Here is a 20,191-nt window from a genome sequence, read left to right as displayed (position 1 = left end):
ACCCTGATCGAAAACAGGGTATTCTCATCTCTTGCATCTTGTGAAGTAAGGTTCAAAGGATAGAAATGACCACTGTTGCTTCTTATTATTATCATTGCTTATTTTTAAAAAAAAACCCACATTCAAATGACAGTCTAGTCTGTGACAATGTCAAATGGACAAACCAGGATTAAAATCCTATGAATAGTTGACATGCCAAAACTTGGGCATATTCATCCCAGATTTCTGTTATTTCAGAAAGGTTTCAGTAAGCTTTAGCCATGCCCCATCCTATCTAAAGATGAGCATGTATCTTGCTCGCAACCACTTGATAGCAATAAAGATAATTTCTCTCTTAAGCAGATTTCATACTGGCTTCATGACAGATGTCTACAGACATCTCTATCTCTGCACCCACACCTCCCCCAGGGTCTGAGTTTGCATATTGAAAGATAAATGACATTGAAAAGATACATGTATCTCAAGGGGTTTCTGAGATTACCTTTGAGGGAATTTTATTTGTCTACCAGAGCTTAGAGCTTCTGAGAACTTTTATGCCAGGAAGAGTTAATTAAATACAATGCATCCTGGGGCTTGAGAGCTGAAAGCCTAATGAGATCCAATGTTTCAAGAGAGACTACTTAAATTGAAACAGTGGCAGGATTATCTAGAAGCTTCAGATGAACTTTCAAGCTTGATATGTTCCTCATTTCATTTTTTGGTCTGATACAACACTCAGCCCATTGCAGTGTACATTTCTGCATTTATGGATGCCATAATCTCCTCAGTTCACTTCAGGAAGGCAATTTGAGATGAGAGTTATTCGATGGCATTTTAGATGTTGTGTCTATTAATGATAATGATGGTATATGGAAGCTGGCACAATAGAAGTACATAAGCTACTGGGGAGAGAGAGGCCCACAATTTCATAAGAAAATGCTCATTATCTTTCACCAGCAGCAGATAAAGTTGAAATTTATTTCTACTGGTGGCTTGCAGCCCAAAACACTCGACTATTTCCAAGGCACACAGATTACAGTACTTTGGAAATCGCCCAATATGGAAGGCCATGGGAATGTCTTTGTTTTCTGGCTAGAAAGCCAGAGTTCTCTATCTGCCTCAGGTTTTACAGTTACAGCAAGCTCTCTGGGAGCTACTGTAGTTTCGGTAGGCAGCATGAGTGAAAGGCTAGGGAGACTTAGCAGGAACTGTAGGGGAGAAAGTGACAGCGATGGTAGATTTGGCGAGCGATTTTGAATATGCAGCTCATAGAGCTTTGCATCATTTGCACACCCCACCCTTTAGCCCCCTTGCCAGAGAATGAGATACCCACTCTTTTCTCCTTTCCTGCAGTGGGGACAGGATAAAAAAATGAAGGCAGTGAAAATCAGAAGTAGGCATCTGGTGATGGCTCAAATGCCCCCTAGACATGTAGGGGTTTTTGATGGAGACACGATTTTCAGTCTCCTGGTCTACAAGTCCTATTTATTTGGTAAGGGAGTGAGCCTAATTGAAGTGATGTGTCCTTTTCTTCTAACACCATTCAATTTTATTGTAACTTCCCTTTCGTTTTCAGCCTGTGACAGTCAGCTAAATGTGTAGGAGATTAGAGTTATCATATCTAGATTTATGCAAATAAATACACACCATAGAGATCAGAAATAGAGAATGCCATAGCTGGATTGCAAGTGTGGTTCTCCGGTCTGCAAGTTACAAAGATGGCAGAACACACTTTGTTACCTTCTCAAAGGGTTGATACTCTTCATTAGTAACTTTTAAATTGCAAACATGACACATATCATTAACCATAACATCAGTTTAATGAAAAGATCATATCTTATAAAATCAGATCATTTGAGAATCTATAAATAAGTTCAATGGTATGTAAATGACTTAATGGAAGGGGAAATCCCTTTCTCATTGATTAAAAATGCTTCCCCCCGTCACCTTTAGCCTATTAATAGGCCCAATCCTGAATTAAAAGCTGAGCTGCACACCATATGTGCCAGGGACAGAGAGAGCATTCCAGCACTTCTCAAATTTTCATGTCCATATGTATCACCCAGAGGTTTTGTTAAAATGCAGATTCAGGGGCTTCCCTGGTGGCGCAGTGGTTGGGAGTCTGCCTGCCAATGCAGGGGACGCGGGTTCGAGCCCTGGTCTGGGAAGATCCCACATGCCGCGGAGCAACTACGCCCGTGAGCCACAATTACTGAGCCTGCGCGTCTGGAGCCTGTGCTCCGCAGCAAGAGAGGCCGCGACAGTGAGAGGCCCGCGCACCGTGATGAAGAGTGGCCCCCGCTTGCCACAACTAGAGAAAGCCCTCGCACAGAAGTGAAGACCCAACACAGCCATAAATGAATGAATAAATAAATGAATAAATAAAAATTAAAAAAAAAATGCAGATTCAGATTCAGCAGGTCCAGGGTGGGGCTCTGGGCAGTGGCTGCTGGCCTGTGGGCCACACTTTGAATATGGAGGACATAGGGAACCTTCTGCCCTGTAAGGAGGCTCCGTTCAGTTTCAAAGTGTTTCCAGAAATGTGCCCAACCTTTTGAAACACATAAAAATTTTTGGTTGTTGTTATGATTCACTCTCATGATTCTTTTTGCAATTGCATGGAACAGAGTAAACATTTTTGAAATATCAACTGATGGAGTTTTTGTCCATGGGTTCACGTTTTCCTTCCACCGCCTTGCCCCTATTCAAACAAAAACTGACCCTTTGCCCTCTGGCACATAAGAGGGAGGGGGCAGGAAAGAAAGTAAGTGGTTTCTTTCTAGATTTGAGTGCTTCAAGGGCCCAAGGCCAGTTCTCTGCCACCCTGTCACCTTATCACTCTCTATTTTCTCTCAGTCACTGAAGCCAGTTGTTGGTTTGCAATTGTTACTGTACTTGCTCTGTTGCACTTGTAATAGAGTAAGGAGGATCAGTAAATAATTCTTGTACCCACTATCTCTACGACAGATTAAGAGGGTAGCCTATTTCAAGATAAATGAGAGAGAGCATATTTCACGATTATTTTGCAAAGCAAATATACCTATGTCAAAAGTATACAACTGAAGACACCATTATGAAACAGACCACAGTAAGAACTGTCAGTAGTATACAACAGGGTTTCTCAACCTTGGCACTGATGACACTTGGGGCCAAATAATTCTTCGCTGCAGACTGTCCTGTGCATTGTAGAATGTTTAGCAGCATCCCTGGCCTCTACCCATTAGATGCCAGTGGCACTTCCTGCACGCTTCCACACACATACACACAACCAAAACTATCTCCAAACATTGCAAAATGTCCCTGAAGGGCAAACTCACTTCTATTGGGAATCCCTGGCATATGACAATAATAGCACACACAGAGTGCATATTGTGCAACTGGCAGGGTTCTAGTATTTACATGTATTCACACATTTAATAATCAATACAACTTTATGAGGTAGGTACTATTACTTTTCCTAGTATAGATGAGGAAGCTGGAACACAGGTTAACGAACTTACCCAAAGTCACAGAGCCAGTAGGTAGAAGAGCTGGGGTTTCCATCTAACCAACCCTTCTAGTTTAAGAATCTGTGCTCTTAAACAACATACTGTGTGATGAAACACTGAGTAAACTAGAAGAGGAGTGCAATTCCAATAGGATTTATTTTGAATGTGAATAAAGTCAGCAATGCTGCTATGAAATACAGTTACATATTAATTTAATTGCCTGACACCAAACCATTTACATTTGGGGATTTTATAAAAGAATATGTATTAAATATAAGAGGCCCTGGGCCTTAGGGCTGCCTTCCTGGAGACTTTCTAAGTTCCCCTCTGGCACTGGTACTGGCCCAACCAGCAGTGCTTCCCAGGCAGTATGTGCTTTGCCGGTCACCGGTTGTCATTCCTCCCTTCCAATTACTTTTTGAATCACTACCCTACCCCTTGCACGAGGTCGACCAGATGCCCCAAAGAGCTCTGGAAATCAAATCTGTGGGCTGGTCTTGAGGTCCCGGTTCCAGGAGAGCAGCCTGGTGAGGACAGTGCTGCCACCAGCCAGCGTGGTATTTCTTTCATGAAAGTGCACAAGATTGGTGCTGACTCACTGATTTGGAGTGGCTCTCGCTCATATCACACAAGTATCTCTAAGCTACCAATGGTCCACCACCAACCCTTGGGCAATGCTACTTCCAGTCTACAGCACCTGAGAGTGAAAGGGTTGACGGCAGGCACCCATTACCATGTGCATCCCCCTGCTGGCACCCAAGGTGATCCCCTTCCCCTGTAGCCTCTAAAGGTGTTGGTGGCCCTCGAAGGGAGGCCGTGCCTGTGTCCTCAAGGGCTTCTGAGGCCATCACTCTACAGTGCCAACCCTATATCCATGCCCTCTCTTGCCTCTGATCAATGTGGTGACTCTGTGCTCTCCTAGTTCAGACTCAGGCCACGTGGGTCTAGGGACGGACATTCCTTGTGTAAATGGGACTATTCTTGTCACTCAGCCCTGGGCTATCCTCCACTCTCCTCCCCTCTGGTGACTGTGAGTATACTGCAGGGGTATAGTCAAAATTAAGAGAGGCTGAATTCTAGGAATGCAGTGATGATGGCCTGAAGGGTTCAAGAGAAGACATGGTTAATTCATGTGCTGTTCCACCTTTGTACTATAAAATTCTGGGTGGTAAATTTAACATGACCAGAAAATGGCTCGTTCACATTTTCCTGCATGCTCTAAGACTTGCATTTGTGATCGTCATCAACAAAGCACAGTTACAACATCTGAAAGAGTCATGGGCAGCAGGATGGATGATGCATTGTTAATATGTAATCCTGTCACCGACATCACATAAATGTTATCAGGGAACTGTGGGGGCACAAAGTGCTGTATTGCTTCAATAGTTTCCTAGTTTCCTGAGATTTGTTTTAAAGTCATGAATGGGTGTTGAATTATTTCTTTAAATGATGATATCACATTACCCAAGGAAACATGCCTATCTCAATTTAGCAGCAAAAATTGGATCAAAGACTTGACACTATGACCCTTCTAAATATTTTGAATATTTCTCACCAAGGGCATTATCAAATGGAGCAATTTTTTTTGTTCATTAATCGTAGAAAAATGAGTCTTTAGTAGGAGTTTCATTTGTCAGAAAATAATCTCAGCTACTTTCCTTTATTAACAGAAGTCAAAGCCATAGCCAGATTTACATTCCCAAAAGTGTGAAATAAAATTCCAAATTCCAAATGTATTTTCTTGATCTGAAACTTTATGAAAATAACCTAGCTTTGTTCAGTTCATCTTCCCCAACTAGCATTGATAGTATGAATTGGGAGCTCCAAAGAGAAGTTATTGAACTGTAGCTCAATATAATACTAAAAGTGAAATAATGACATTTATTTATCCTAAATATAAAAACACTGTGCAAGGATCCTATCCATGTTCAAATGAACTATCATTTTACGAAGAGCTTCTTTCTGTTATGAATCTGAATTTAATTAAATATCAAAATCAGTTAGAGGATTCAAGGCTGAATTCTACCCTGCACCTCACAATGTGAAATATAAGACCTGACACTTCATGTTTTCACAGAAGTTAAGGTACCTGCTTTCCAGTTCCAAATCAAAAGAGTAATGAAACATGAAAGAAAACAATTGATAGTTAGCTCTATTTTCAATTTGCATTCCCCATGTATATAGTAACATATGATCACCATTAGTCTATCTGTGTTTATTATGTTATCTCTTTACCCTGTATTTCAGTAAAAACAAAGAAAGCTTGATTACATTTCTGGTAATTGATTTTCCATACACCTGACCTGCTTCACTAATTTATCTGCTTGGTCTGTAGACACACTTGAGTTCATGACTCATTCAGCAAGTATCTGACAAATGATGGTTGAACTGAGTGCATTGCAAACAGTCCTGACGTTATGGTTTGTTCATTGAATTTTCTTTTGATTTCTGTGTTACCTCAATCCATAAATAGAGCAATAGCAAAAAATTAGGCCCAAAGAAAGCTCTCAGTAAAGACATACAACAGAATTTCAAATGTTAGTACAGAACAATAAAATAATACCGGATCCAGAGGTGACATTCAGAATATTTAGAATGCTAATTCTCAGAAGGCTAATAAAAATATTATCAATTGATCTACATAAAATAAGTAAAAATACCTAAAAATCCATTGAAAGTCTCAATATTTCTCAAACAATTAAAAAAAATTAGTCTAATCATGGCTTAATCTATAAGAGCACAAATAGATTCATTTCTATCATTGTCCTTTTTCTGTAATTGAAACACTCATATGGCACTTTTTCAATTCCAAAAAAAATTCCTATTGCAAACTTCTCTGTATTAAGATTTTAATGTAATGACTGGGGGCAAATATTTACTTCACTTTTTGAAACCTTATTTTTGCCTTACCCCAATTTACTAATTTTCTCTGATTGTGAGTATATTCTGCCTCAAATCCTTTTCTAGAATGAAGTAGGATATAAATATACACATTCTTTCCTAGGATTCTTCAGGTAAGAGAAAGCACGTGCTGTAACAGGGCCTAAGGCAACTTAACTAAGACTAGTACAGTCTTATGTAAGCAATTTCTGTAAGGTTTTATTTTTGTAAATATATTTCTAGTGGAAAATTTAAAAATCATTTTACTTTGGCACATAGAAAACATGAAGCTATTATCTAGCCTGGGATTAATAAAGAAGCACAAACAAAATCAAGTAAAAGCACAAACTAAAGAAATCAAAGACCAGATAGACTCTCTGATAGACCAAATAGCAGCTCAAATATAGTACTTGTCCAAAAGTTTAATGGACACGTCAAAAGTCTTTCAAAATCAAATGCCTGCCAGGACTTCCCTGGTGGTCCAGTGGGTAAGACTCCGTGCTCCCAATGCAGGGGGCCTGGGTTGGATCCCTGGTCTGGGGACTAGGTCCCACATGCCACAAGTAAGAAGCCCGCGTGCTGCAACTAAAAAAGATCCCGCATGCCGCAATGAAGATCCCACGTGCCACAACTAAGACCCAGTGCAGCTTAAATAAATAAATATTTTTTTTAAAAAACCAAATGCCTGCCAGTCGATAAAGAGCCACCAGTGGTAGAAAACTTGCCCCCAAAGACGAGAGACTGGAAATGCATTTTCTCCTCAGAGTGAAATGAAAAAGAAGGATTATAAGTGAGAATGGAAAACATGCAGGTGAACTCAATCACTCCTTTAACACGTATGATGGAGCAACTTCGTGGATCCGTCTTTGATCAAGGTGCTAGAGACACGAGTAAACACATCAGTCCAAGTCCTTGTCCTCATAGAGCCTTTATGCTGGTGAATGCGACAACTATAAATAAATAAATAAATAAATAAATAAATAAATAAATAAATAAAATACAGGGTTGCGTGTGTCTGTAAAGAAAATAGAGGGTAAGGAGACAGAATCATTGAGAGAAGGGTACTCTTTCAGACAGGGTAGTCAGGGAAGGCTGTATAAGAAGAGAACATTTGAGCAGAGACCTGAATGAAGTGAAGAAGTAAGGTATGCAAATGTCCATCAACAGATGAATGGATAAATAAAACGTGACAGATATATATAAGTACATGCAAATATTATATAATGTATATAAAATATTGTTTGAACATAAAAAGGCATGAAATTCTGATAAATGCTACAACATGGGTGAACCTTTTGGAAAGTTTTGCTGTAATAGAGAAGTGGGGTGAAAGAGGGACGGTAGGATTAGGGAGGGCTTTTTGGTAATGAGCCTGTTTGCCACTGGAAAGTAAATGTCAGTTGAACCAGATGTGACTTTATGTCAGATAAAGACCTAATTTCCATAACAAATAAAAGGCTGAGCAGTGCACACTAAAAGCAAGCAAACACTGAAATTATGACTAGTAAGAACTGTGAACTAATCCTTCCAAGTAGTCACAAGATTTAACCCCTTTCCAAAAGAGGGGATCCATTCCACACTTCATAGTTAAACAAACACGTGGAAAATTTGGAAATGACCCAGGGAAAATCACAAACATGAGAAGTTTTGATAAACAGGAAATAGAGAAATTAAAGGAAAAGGAAAGAAGAGAAAAACAGGAAATAATTATTAATTCTTTTCATGTTACTGTAGAGCTTTCTCACAAAGAATTTGTGAATATGCTGCACCATATACTCAGAGGAATAATAAAAAAGAAGCATTAGTAAAATGACATAGACAACCTTGGGATTGGCAAAACAGAGCATATTACACATTACGTGCATATTACTTATTGCAGCATAAAATTTGAAACATTGGAATGACCTGGTTACAAAACCTCTTTGCTATATATATATTTTTAAATTTATTTAATTTATTTATTTTTGGCTGCGTTGGGTCTTCGTTGCTGTGCGCAGGCTTCCTCTAGTTGTGGCGAGCAGGGGCTACTCTTTTTTTTTTTTAATTTATTTTTGGCTGCATGGGGTCTTTGTTGCTGTGTGTGGGCTTTCTCTAGTTGCGGCGAGTGGGGTCTACTCTTCATTGTGGTGTGCCGGCTTCACATTGCAGTGGCTTTTCTTGTTGCGGAGCACAGGCTCTAGGCATGTGGGCTTCAGCAGTTGTAGCTTGCAGGCTCAGTAGTTGTGGCTCGCGGGCTCTAGAGCGCAGGCTCAGTAGTTGTGGCACATGGGCTTAGTGGCTCCGTGGCATGTGGGATCTTCCAGGAGCAGGACTCGAACCCATGTCCCCTGCATTGTCAGGCAGATTCTTAACCTCTGCGCCACCAGGGAAGCCCCAGCGGGGGCTACTCTTTGTTGCGGTGCGCGGGCTTCTCATTGTGGTGGCTTGTTGCAGAGCATGGGCTCTAGGCGCGGGCTTCAGTAGTTGTGGCACATGGGCTCAGTAGTTGTGGCACACAGGCTTAGCTGCTCCGTGGCATGTGGGATCTTCCCAGACCAGGGCTTGAACCCGTGTCCCCTGCATTGGCAGGCGAACTCAAGCACTGCACCACCAGGGAAGCCCCCTCTTTGCTATATTGCTTGCAAAACCAGACCAATTCTATCTAATATTGTTTTGGTATTTCTGGCCAGTACAATAAGATGTTAAAACCAAAAAAAAAGAGGTATGACTATTGGCAGGCAGAAGAATGAATTTTTGTTATTTGCAGACGTTAAGATTGTACACTGAGTTAAGACAAGAGAATCAATAGGAAAACTATTAGAATCAATAAGCACATTCAAAAAATGGCTGGATACAGGATAAATATCAAGAAATCAATACTTTAGGTTATAAGCAGCTAGAAATATAATGAAAATGCAATAACACAGCCTAAAATAATACCCTAGAAGTAATAAGAAATGTTTGGAATATATACCCTAGAAGTAATAAGAAACGTTTGGTATATATATATAAAGATTCTTTATATATATATAAAGATTCTTTTATTAAGAGAAAGAAGACTTGGATACCGTGTCCCTAATTGGGCAGACAATCTTGTAAAAATGGCCATTCTTCCCAGAGGAAGGGTAATGCAGTCCTGATCGTAATCTCATGATGATTGATTTTAATTTGACAATATATTTCTGAAGTTCATCTGGAAGAATAAACAGGTGAAAAATAGCCAAGAAAACTTTTGAAGAGAAATGATAGTGGGCTTGTTCTTCTAGATATTAAAGCTATTTATAAATCTCAAATAATTGAAATAATGAATTATTTGGAAAAGATTTATAGAGAGAACAATAAAACAAGAAACTAATACAAGATCAAAACTCTGGAATGCATGAGTATTTACCATATGGCTGAGTAGGTATTACAAATCAGTTGGGAAAGTATGAATTTTTCCATAAGAAGTGTAGAGTAGCTATACTATATTGACAGCTATATTGACAGCTATATAAGAAAATCATATTAAACTGTTACCATATCATGCACCAAAATAAACTTCAATAGATTAAAGAATTAAACATAACCAAACCACATAAAAACTGGAAAAAATAGGTATCTGATTTTCTAGTGAATAAAAGTTTCTTAAATTTAAAAGTAATTTTTTAAACAACAAAGAAAAATATATACACAGCATGAAAAGTAAATCAACAAATTGAGAAAAATATCTGCAACAAATATGATAAACTAAAATTAATATCCATAATATATGAGTTCTTGAAAATTGGTAAGATAACCCTAAAACATGATATAAAAATGGCCAAAGGACGATCTAAAAAAGAAGAAATGCAAATGGCTAGAAAATAACCTCATTCACTATTGAAAATAATCAAATTGAATAACAGGTGATAAAGAGTGATGATAATGGCCCCCCCCAATGAATCACACCTCTCTAAACCTATGCTCCTTTGCAGTATGACTTTGATACTCCTTTCATGAAGAAATGCAATCTATTTCCCTACCCCTTGAAGCTGGGATAGCCTTATGACTTACGTTGACCAAAAGAATGTGGTAGAAATTACTTTGTGCTAGTTCTGGAGCTTAAGCCTTGTGGGGCCTCCCTTTTCAATCTTGCCACTGCATTGGAACCCTGAGACTGTGAAGAAGCTCAGTCTAACATATATTTCAAGATCAGGGACCATGATGGGAAGAAAAAAGGCGACTCAGCCAACAGCTAGAAATCACTTCCAGACATTTCAGTGAGGCCATCTTAGCCCCTTCAGCTCCAGCAAGCTGTCACAGGACTACAGATGCATAAATGACCTAAGTAGGACCAGGAGAAGAACCACATAGCCCCAGCTTGCCAGCCCATAGAATCATAAGAAATAACAAATCATTGTTTGAACTTACTAAACTTTGGGGTTGTTTGTTACATAACAATAGGTAACTGATACAGTAAGTTTCCACTTTTATCTACCAAATTAGCAAAGAATTAAAAGAAAAAAGACGCTAATTACTAATGAAGGAACAGTTAGCAAAATGCCATAATTCTAGGAGTGTTAATAGATACAAACTGGGAAATGATGTTGCAATATTCATCAAGTTCTTAAATATATTTAAATCCTTTGACCAGGTAATTCTCCTTCTAGAGTTTTGTCTTACAGAAATGATTAAAAGGTGGGCAAGATTTATGCCCAAAGATGTTTGTTACCCATAATTTTTTTAAATCAGGGCAACTTTCTATTTAACAATAGAATAATACATTAAAAAAATTTTAAGTATATCTATGTGATGGACTATTATTTCATGGAAACCGGTCCCTATTGTCAGAAATCACAGATATAGACCTAAATACATAGTATGATCTGTCTGAGGAGTTTGTGTTTGGGGGAAGCAGGTAGCAAAGACTAAAACGAAGTATATCCCAAAAACTTAACAGTAATTATTTGAGTGTGTTATATGAGTTGTTATTTTCTCCTTTAGTTTTCCTTTTATTTCCCAAATTTTCAACAGTAACACTGCATTATTTTTATAATAAGAAAAAAATGTATCTTATTTTGAAGCTAAGGCAAGTTCTTGGTTGTCTGAGAAGATTTAAGTATGGTCCTGTCTTAACGAGATAATGAACTAACAAACAATTACTGATCACCTACTATGTACAAACTACTGTGTCAAATGTTGAGGTGGGCTTATTGAAAGGGTCTTGAAACCACAAGCCTGTAACAGATAAGCCTCCAAAAAGTGACCAACTATTCCTACTATTAGTTTACAGATTGTATTACATCAATCAAAACAATCAGGGAAAACTGTGACAGCAATTATAATCAGGAGGTAACTTAGAGACAAGTTTTACCCATCTGAGTAGATTAAACACCCCAGTTGAAAAGTTCTTATAAACTGCATATGGTCCAGTGGGATTGGCATGTCTTAATGACCCTGAGGTAGCCTTTGGCCCACAAGTTCCTTTTTCCTGCCCTTTCCTATACTGGAGTTTCCCAGTACTGGATTAGGAGGACGTTTTCTCTTAAATATCTTCATCCATCCACCAGAGCTCAAGCTAGATCAAATGGACCAATCCAACTAGAGTGTTGAAGGGGCTCTAGATCTAGGGATTGACCAGAGGCTGGGAATTGGAAGAGGATCTCATATACTGTAACATGATGACTCAGTCTCTGTTCACCAAAAATGGAAGATTCTAGATTATACAGATCGGGAACAATTTTAGTGAGCTGTAATTTGTTTCAGTCCTAGAGACACCATAATCAATTAGCCACCACCAAAGATCCATGTGGTCAAGCCATTCTGACAGACATTTGGGTTTGTCACCCACTGTGGTAACCACACCCATTGCTGTCTAGTGACTAAGGGCTATTATTACTCAGCCTCTGCCTCAACCACCCTATTTCATTGGTTGCATTTCCTGTCTTTGTCCCCTGCCACCAATACAGTGCTTTTCAAGCATGCTGATTTATCTTCACCAATTTATTCTTTATTGCCATAATGAAGGGAATATTTTCTAGGCCCTCTCAGAGGACATGGTTGTGGGTTGGACAAGCCAGCTCCACGTGATAAATCCGCTTCAAAATTCTCATCTCTCTAAGCCTTTGAATTCCTTCTTTCACATCATACTAAGGTACTTCTGACATCCCAACTTTATTTCCTATAACACTGTTGAGTACAAATTTTAGTTAAACAACTGAGCAAACAGAACCAGTTGCTTGAATCCAGAATATATGGCAAAGGCATTCTTGTTAATTAACTCGGCTCAATCTAAAATTGCTTTGATCTCTGTTTTGTTGTTGCTTTTGTTTCTGATTTTGGTTATTGTTGTTATTTCTATTCACAAAAAAATCAAGTCACACTCAAGATTTTGTGAGTTCAGTCACTTTATTAAAGACTTCAGGAATTACACGAGGGATTTCAGGGCTGCTATACAATCTTCCACTATTCTCCTGTCTTCCGCTTTATACTCCAAATATTTTTCAAAAGCCCATGTTCCCAACAAATTGGATAACTTAGATGAAATAGACAAACTACCAAAAAATGACTCAAAGAGAAATAGAAAATCTGAACAGACATATAACAAGAAAAGAGATTGAATTGGTAATCAAAATACTACCTACATTCCACACAAAAACTTGTACACAAATTTTCATAGCAGTATTACTGATAGTAGCCAAAAAGTGCTAACAATACAAATCTATGAGCCAATGAATGGACAAATAAAATGTGATATAATCATTCAATGGAATATTATTCAGCAGTAAAAAAGAAACTTATACATGCTACAACATGGATGAACCTTGAAACTATTAGGCTACATTGAAGAAGCCAGTCACAAAGGACCACATATTGTATGGTTCCATTTATATGAAATGTCCAGAATAGTCAAATCTATAGAGTGGTTGCCTAGAGCTGAAAGAATTGGAGGAAATGGAGGTTGACTACTAAGAGTATGGGATTTTTATTTGGAGTGATGAAAATATTCTAAAATTGATTGTGGTGATGGTTGCACAGTTCTCTGGCTATACTAAAAAAACATTTAATTGTTCACTTTAAATGGGTGAATTATATGGTATGTGAACCACACCTCAATAAAGTTATTACCAAAAAAAAAAAAAAAAAAAAGCCCACATTCCCACAGGTGACTTTTTCTGCCCAGTCAGCCTCTGGAGAAGTACAATCCTGGCCTCTGTTCTAATTGCTTCTCTTTCTCCTTCCAGTATTATTAAATATCAGATGTCAGAGAGAAAAATATATTGGTCATAATAATGAGGTAGAGGCAAAATTGACAGCCATAGGAAATACTGTTTATGTAAAACACAAGACTTCCTTGACATAAATATTGTTTTAGGGCTTCCGTGGTGGCACAGTGGTTGGGAGTCCACTTGCCAATGCAAGGGACACGGGTTCAAGCCCTGGTCTGGGAGCATTCCACATGCCACGGAGCAACTAAGCCCGTGCTCCACAACTACTGAGCCTGCACTCTAGAGCCCATGAGCCACAACTACTGAGCCCGTGTGCCACAACTACTGAAGCATGTGCAACTAGAGCCCGTGCTCTGCAACACGAGAATCCATAGCAATGAGAAAAGCCCGCACACCGCAACGAAGGGTAGCCCCCATTTGCTGCAACTAGAGAAAGCCTGCGTGCAGCAATGAAGACCCGACGCAGCCAAAAAATAAAACATTGTTTTAAAAATTAGATCAAAAAAAAAATTCGATCAGTTACACTTGAAAAAAACCTTAACTTGAGAAATATCAGAAAAAATTCAATATTAGATATATAAGAATTCAGTAATTTAAACATGTAACTTAAAATTTAATTTTTCAAATATTTCTTTATTATTCAAGTTCAAGTTCATTATAAATTAAATAGGTAATACAGATAAGCAAAAAGAAAACATTCTTTAAAAATCAGAGTAACAGAATACTGTAACAGAACATCAGAGAGAATACTGTTATTATTTTATCACTTTTTCTACACAGGTATATACATGCAAGCCCATGGGGTTGTACTCCAGAGTACCTGGAGATTTGTGAGTTGTATCCTTTTTTTTCAGTTATACAAATATATGTATATATTCTTTTTCATATTCTTTTCTATTATGGTTTATCACAGGATGTTGAATATAGTTCCTGTGCTGTACAGTAGGACCTTGTTGTTTATCCAGCCTCTGCTAATCCCAAACTCCCAATCCTTCCCTCCCCTACCCCAACCTTGACAACCACAAGTCTGTTCTCTATATCTGTGAGTCTGTTTTTGTTTCATAGATATGTTGATTTGTGTCATATTTTAGATTCCACATATTAGTGGTATCATATGGTATTTGTCTTTCTTTTCTGACTTACTTCTCTTAGTATGATAATCTCTGGGTCCGTCCACATTGTTGCAAATGGCATTATTTCATTCTTTTGATGGCTGAGTAATATTCCATTGTATATATGTACCACATCTTCTTTATCCATTCATCTGTCAGACACTTAGGTTGATTCCATGTCTTGGCTATTGTAAATAGTGCTGCTATGAACATAGGGGTGCATGTATCTTTTCAAATTATGGTTTTGTCTGGGTATTTGCCCAGGAGTGGGACTGCTGAATCATATGGCAACTCTATTTTTAGTTTTTTGAGGAACCTGCATACTGTTTTCCATAGTGCCTGCACCAATTTACATTCCCACCAACAGTGTAGGAGGGTTCCCTTTTCTCCACACCCTCTCCAGCATTTGTTATTTGTAGACTTTTTAATGATGGCCATTCTGACCAGTGTGAGGTGGTTACCTCATTGTAGTTTTGATTTGTATTTCCCTAATAATTAGCAATGTTGAGCATCTTTTCATGTGCCTATTGGCCACCTGTATGTCTTCCTTGGAGAAATGTCTATTTAGGTCTTCTGTCCATTTTTTGACTGGGTTGTTTGGTTTTTTGTTGTTGAGTTGTATGAGTTGTTTGTATATTTTGGAAATTAAGCCCTTGTCAGTCACATCATTTGCAAATATTTTCTCCCAGTCTGTAGGTTGTCTTTTCTTTTTGTGAGTTGTATCTACTACTCACAATTTATAAAGAAAACTTTTCATATTGATATGCAGCTTTATCATTATTCTTAATTGCTGCATACTATTCCATCTTAGACACACCTTAATTTAAGCCATCTCTTATTGTTAGACATTAGATTATTCCCTATTTTATTTTGCATAAACAGCATAAAAATAAACATTCTTGTTTACCCATCTTTACATGTATGTGGAGTCATTGTCTTGGGATAAATGATGAGACGTGGAATTTTTGAGCTAAGTAATATATACATGGATATTATATTCCCAAGTTTCTCAGCAAAATAATTCTATCAGTAACAACCAGCAGTATATGAAAAAGTGACTGCTTTCCCACATCTCAGCCAAGACTATGCATCTACAATCTTTTTATCCTTGCTAGTCTGACAAAGGATATCTCGTTATTATTTTAGTTTGCATTTTTTTTACATTTTTAATGTTTCAAATGTCTCTTCATTAGTAAGTCTACTATTCACAAACTTAATCTAGTTCTTATTAGTTTCTGTTTTTAAATTGATTTATAATAGCTTTTTAAATGCTAAGGATATTAATCTTTGCTCTGTCATGAATGTTACAAATATATTTTTCCAGTTTTACATCTATCTTTATGGTGCTTTTTCCATATAGAACCTCTAAGCCTCTTTATGGTCGAATATTTCAGTCTTTTTCCTTCTGATTTCTCCTACTGAAGTAATGCTTAGAAAGTCCTTCCCAACCTAAGACATGTACCTATGGTTTCTCCAACAATATATTTATTTCAAATGTTCAAATATTTAATCCATCTAGATTTAAATAGAGCTCCAAATTAATTTTTTTCTACATCATTAACCAAGTGTCTTAGCATCATTTGTTAAATTATTTCTTCTTTCACCACAAATTTGAGCGGCTGCTTTTCTCATATAGTATTCCAATTCCTGTGTACACGGCGGTCTGTTTCTCGACTCTTCTTTCTCCCCTGGGCTGTCTGATCCTTTCTTGCAACAAGACCCTTGTGTTTTTCTGGGCTGGTCACCCGCCAACACTGGGCCTCCCCCTGCTGAGCAGTCTCAGCACTGGCTGCAGGCCCCACTGACACTTCCAGTCTCCCCTGAGGTGAGGCAAGGATGGCTTCTCTCCCTGTGATTTTTGCTCTGTTACATGGCAGCCACAGACAGGTTACTTGAGCCCCAACAAATTATATAGTTTAGTGACTGTTTTTATTTTGGCTGACAATCATAGTCCCTTGTTCTTCCTAGCATAGACTTCATTCATTCATTCAACAGAAGACCACTAGGGTACCTGGATCAAGACATTGTCAAGCAAGGGACTCCATGCCATCTATACATGAAGCCACTGCTCTTCATCCAAACATTAGCCCTTGTTGCTGAGCCTGGCTTTCCATGTCTCCCACTGTGGAAGGCAACATTCTTACCATGCCCTAGAAGGCCCTTTGTGATCTGGCCCACTCTTCTTTCCCCTCTTCAGTCTCATATCCTACAACTCCCTTGACAGCCTCCACTTCAGCCACACTGACGTCTTCACTCTTTCTTGAACATTCCTGTCAGGGCAGGCAGGTTCTCCTCAGGACATTTGTACTCACCATTCCTTCTTCCTGGAATTCTCTTCCCTCAGCTAGCTACATGGATAACTTGCTCACTTCCTTCACAGTTTTGCTGACATGTCACCTTGTAAAAGATGCCTACCCAAAACACCTGTTATGGACAGAATTGTGCCCCCTAAATTCATATGTTGAAGCCCTAACCCCCAATGTGACTGTATTTGGAAGTAGGACCTATAAGGAGGTAATAAAGGTTAAATGAGGCCATAAGGATGGGGCCTTAATGCAGTAGGGCTGGTATCCTTATAAGAAGAGGAAGAGACATCAGAGCTCTCTGTCTCACCACGTGTGTGCGCAGAGAAAAGGTCATGTGAGGTCATAGCAAGAAACAGCCATCTACAAGACGGGAAGAGAGCTCTCACCAGAAACCAGATTTTCCAGCACCTTGATCATGGATTTTTGGCTTCCAGAACTGTGAGAAAATTAATGTCTGTTCTTTAAGCCACCCAGTCTGTGTTATTGTGTTATGGCAGCCTGGGCTGACTAGGACACGATCCCACTCACGTTAATTCCAAGGCCCTTTTGCCCGTACTACCAATCTCCCTTACTTATTCTACCCTAGCCCTTAACTTCAAAAATAATCTAAAATTTACTTCTTAGTATTTTAATTGTTTATTCTCTGTCTTCTTCGACTGGAATATAAACTCATGAGTGCAAGGATTTCTCATGTTTTCATTCATTGATGTATCCCTAGCATATAGAACTATACCTGGAACATAGCAGACTCTCAATAACTGTCTGAATGAATTGCAGCAGACTCCTTCTTCCTTTAAGGTGAATTCTCTCTCAGAAGCCCTAATCCTTGCCTCAGTCCATTAGGAAGCATCTTTGTAAGTCTATCCCACCTTGAGGACACAATTTGAGCCCTTTGTTCAGGTGGGTCCTCCGCCCCCACAACAATTAGTGCAAGGCAATAGATACTAGAGTTGGAATTGGGGGACCTCTTGCCCGGGGCATATCTGAATTTCAGGTCCAGCTCTTGATGTTTTAATTTGGGCTCCCCTCAAAGCAGAGCCTGAAACAAAGATGTGGATGCAGGTGGCTCACTTGGGAAGTGATCCCAGGGATCAGGAATGAAAGAGCAGGAGAAGTAAGGCAGAGAAGGAAGGAAGCCAGTGAAGGGTATGTTATTGAACCAATTACTGCTGTGGGCAAGTGGAGCTCACTCCTGCCCGCGCCCCACTGGCAAACAGTGTAGAATGTGCCTTGGAATTATTCCTCCATCAGACAGGAAGCATTTCTGGGCCCACTCCTGTCCCCCTTTGTTTCAGAGTATCACGCAGAGTTGTTACTTCCCGTGCCCCGCTCTGCGTCATACTCTCAGGCTGCCATATGTACCAGCTGAGCGAGATGCAGCAGTAACGTGAGAGAACCCTTCAGCACGCATAAGAAATGGTACCACAGCTACCACTGAAATCACAGGGAAGCAGAGGGAATGGGGTTTGGGGCACAAGAGCACCAACTACATTTGGTTACAATAAATTACATTTTAAGAACTGCTTTAGTATCTCACTATAGAATATATAGAAATATTTCTATTTCTATATATTCTATTACTAAGTTTTCATTTTTCATGTAGGTAAATGAACTTTGCTAGAAGGATGTGATCTATTAATACAATATGGCACACTGAGCCCATAAACTGAAAAGAACACAACGACCTATGGACAGAAAGCTAGCTTGCAGTTGTCAGTCCACCTTTATTGGTTGTAGCAATGTTGCTTGTTGATTTGTGAGAATTTTCATCCACAGTAGCTCTTCCTCTCAGTAATCTTTAGTATATAAGTAAAGATATTACCCATGATCAGTGCTCCTCCAGGGGCAAGGTATGTGTGGTATTTCAGCACAAACTGCTATCTGTCATATCAGACTCTCCAGACAGCCTCCTCAGAAGACTCATCCTTTTCACGGATTAATTGAAACTGTTACACCAAGTCACCGAAATGGTACAGTATCCAGGAACCACTGTTCTTTGCTCAGAGATAAACATCTCCAAATGAGGACTTCATCTAAGCACAGAGTGTTCCTCATTTTTCCAGAAAATTACAACTAAATCAACCCTATGTTTTAAGGATTCAAGAAGCTTAATAGACGCAAGAATGGAAAATTAAAATACCTGCAAAAGCTGCAGAGAGAAGAAGAGTTCAAGTATGCACAAAATAATTTCAAAAGCTCACTTCTGGACACTATTTATGGTTGGAGGAAGGAGAAGATGCTTAGAAAATATTTGTGCCCATAACTGCCTGAAATATCATGTCTGGTATTTTGGGATGCAAGTCTAACCCTTGAATGAGGAATGTCCCTGGCCAGGAGGACATTTCTAGCATGTAGTAGGTATTTAATAGGTTAGGTGTGTATTTGTTTTTTTGTTTTTTGTTTAATTTTTATTTATTTGTTTATTTATTTATGGCTGTGTTGGGTCTTCGTTTCTGTGCGAGGGCTTTCTCCAGTTGCGGCAAGCGGGGGCCACTCTTCATCGTGGTGCGCGGGCCTCTCACTATCGTGGCCTCTCTTGTTGCGGAGCACAGGCTCCAGACGCGCAGGCTCAGTAATTGTGGCTCACGGGCCTAGTTGCTCCACGGCATGTGGGATCTTCCCAGACCAGGGCTCGAACCCGTGCCCCCTGCACTGGCAGGCAGATTCTCAACCACTGCGCCACCAGGGAAGCCCCTGTGTATTTGTTAAAAGCACAATACATCTTCCAGCTTAATCCCTGATTCCACACCTGAGAAAAATAACCCCTACTTCAGGCATGGTATTCCCCAAGCATTCTTCAGATTTAGGCTCAAGCAATAGTGAACACATTTTGTTCTAGGTAAAATCTTCAGTATAAGTTTATCTCATTTAGTCCTCACCCAAACCCAATAAGATGAGCACCTATTATTTGGGAGATGAAAAAAGCAGAGATCAGAGAAGTTGAGACTTATGCCCAAGGTCGCATAGCTAGAAAACATACAGCCGAGATTCCAACTGCAAGTTCAGGGAGTGGGCACTTTGTGTTTGTTTGTTTAAAGGCCTCAAGTTCTTTGCCACTCCTCCCATCAAGAGGGGGCTGCTCTAAAACTCCTTGCCTTGAATCTAGGCAGCCTTATAAACCGCTTTGACCACAAGACAGAGGTGAAAATGATGCTGTGTGATTTCCGAGGTTAGGTCATAAAAGGCCACGCGGCTGCCCTGGCTCTCTTGGAATACTCGCCTCATCCAGGGGCTCCCTCTTGGGACTTCCCCTCTCA

This window comes from Balaenoptera physalus (assembly GCF_965194825.1).
Source record: "Balaenoptera physalus genome assembly, chromosome: X".
Taxonomy (NCBI): domain Eukaryota; kingdom Metazoa; phylum Chordata; class Mammalia; order Artiodactyla; family Balaenopteridae; genus Balaenoptera; species Balaenoptera physalus.
Note: the sequence above shows the minus strand (reverse complement) of the source record.